General features: G+C 44.3%; 1 non-coding gene across 1 annotated transcript; it reads left to right on the top strand.

Moving 5' to 3' along the window:
- The first annotated feature begins 1,767 nt into the window (after positions 1-1,767).
- On the top strand, positions 1,768-1,877 carry LOC138998705 (U6 spliceosomal RNA). Its single transcript, XR_011469211.1, has one exon. It is a non-coding gene; the product is annotated as a U6 spliceosomal RNA (small nuclear RNA).
- Positions 1,878-2,369: the final 492 nt, after the last annotated feature.

Genomic DNA, 2,369 nt, shown 5'->3' with positions numbered 1-2,369 from the left:
CATGTATACTTAACTGTGGTTAAAACTCTAAATCTCATATTTATTTGACCACAATAAAAATTAGTAATTATCGGATTTAAAAGAAAGAAAAAACTGTAAAACACAGAAAGTCTTGGAGGCTAATTAACATGTTACTACACAATGAGTGGTTAACAATGAGATCAAGGAAATAGTGAAATAATACCTTAAAACACATGGAAATGAGAGCACAACAATCCTAACTCTATGGAGCACAGCATAAGCAATCCTAAGAGGGAAATTCATAACATTACAGGCCTACCTCCAGAAACAAGAAAAATCTGAAATACATCATCTAACTTTACACTTAGAGAAACTAGTGCAAAAGAAAAACAAAGATACCACAAGTAAGAAGAATAAAGGAAATAATAAATATCAGAGTAGAAATAAACAAAACAGTAAAAAACAAGAGATCAATGAATCACCAGCGATTGTGAGTCAGTGGTTAGAGCTATGGTCCATGCACCAAAGCATCATGGGAATAATTCCCAGTCAAGGGCACATACCTGGATTTCAGATTCACCCCAGACCTCTGTTGAGGGGGGTGTGTGTGAGACAACCATTTGATGTGTGTGTCTCACATTGATGTCTCTCTCTCTTTCTATTTCCCCTCCCTCAGCCCTTCCCTCCCTTACTCCCTCTTCTCTTAAAAAAAAAAAAAAATTCATTGGAAAATATATCCTTGGTGAGGATTAAAAGAAAAAATAACTTCTCAACCAACGCAGGTGATGGACTGGATAGTTTCACAGTGCATTTCATCAAACAGTCAGAGAAGAACTAGTACCTGTTCTCTTCAACCTCCTCCAAAACACTCAAGGCAAGGGAAGACTCCCAAGCTCATTTTATGAGTCCAGCATTATCCTAATTCCCAAATCAGAATAAGACTTTACAAAGAAAGAAAATGCTAGGCCAATATCCCTGATGAATGTGGATGCTAAAATCCTCAACAAAATATTGGCAAACTGGATCCAGTAATATATTCAACAGATGACACAACCATGATGAAGTGGGATTTATTCTAGGGATGCAACTTTGGTACAGTATCTGCTCATAAACAACATGATACAGCATAAACAAAATAAAGAATAAAAATCACATGGTTATAACAATAGATGCAGAAAGAGCAGTCAACAAAACACAGCACCTATTCATTGTAACAACTCTCAGCAAAGGGTGAATGGAATGAATACACGTCAACATAATAAATATGTAGAAAGAAAGAAAGAAAAAAGAAGGCAGGAAGAAAGAAAGAAAGAAAGAAAGAAAGAAAGAAAGAAAGAAAGAAAGAAAGAAAGAAAGAAAGAAAGAAAGAAAGAAAGAAAGAAAAAGAAAGAAGAAAGAAGTAAGAAGTAAGAAAGGAAAAGAGAGAAAGAAGAAAGAAAATGAAAGAAAGGAAGGATGGAAGGAAGATGTTGAAGAAGATACAAATATGTCAAAGCATAAATGATGTTCTAAGATAGGAAGAATTAACAACATTGAAATGTCCAATGACGTACTTCAGAGAGCGACTACAAATATCAGAAATATTTATATGGATGTACAAAAAAAACCCCAACACATAAACAAATACAAACACACACACACACACACACACACACACACAACAAAAACAAATAAAAGAAAACCAAACCAATAGCCACAGTAATCATGAGAAAGAAGAACAAAGTTGGAGGAATCATGCTACCTGATATCAAACTATACTACAAGGCAATAGTAAGAAATATAGTACGGAACAGAATAAAAAGCCCAGTCTTCGACTCGGCAACAGCACATATACTAAAGTTGGAATGATACAGACGAGATTGGCATGGTCCCTGCGCAAGGGTGACACACAAATTCCTGAAGCATTCCATATTTCCTGGGCTGGGGGCGGGACTAGGGCTGGGGGGGTGAGAGACAGGCTGGCTTGGCTGGGTGGGCGGGAGAAGGGCGGGCCTGGGCTGGGGGGGAGGGGGACAGGCGGGACCGGGCTGGGGGGGGGAGGGAGACGGGCGGGCCTGGGTTGGGTGGGAGGGAGATGGGCGCCACTTCGGGGTTGGGGCGCGGCAGTTCGGCGGGACTGGCGCTGCGGGGGACGGAGATGGGCGGGACCGGGCTGGGGGGGGAGGGAGAAGGGCGGGACCGGGCTGGGGGGTGAGGGAGACGGGCGGGACCGGGCTGGGGGGGGGGAGGGAGACGGGCGGGACCGGGCTCAGGGGGGAGGAGACGGGCAGACAGGGCTGGGAGGGGAGGGAGACGGGCGGACAGGGTTGGGGGGGGAGGGAGACGGGCGGGACCGGGCTGGGGGGGGAGGGAGACGGGCGGGACCGGGCTGAGGAGGGAGGGAGAAGGGCGGGACCGGGCTGGGGGGG

This window comes from Myotis yumanensis, unplaced genomic scaffold (genome assembly GCF_028538775.1).
Source record: "Myotis yumanensis isolate MYYU_CA2020_CCGP unplaced genomic scaffold, mMyoYum1.0.hap1 SCAF_20, whole genome shotgun sequence".
NCBI lineage: Eukaryota > Metazoa > Chordata > Mammalia > Chiroptera > Vespertilionidae > Myotis > Myotis yumanensis.
This window is presented reverse-complemented; position numbering and strand designations above follow the sequence as displayed.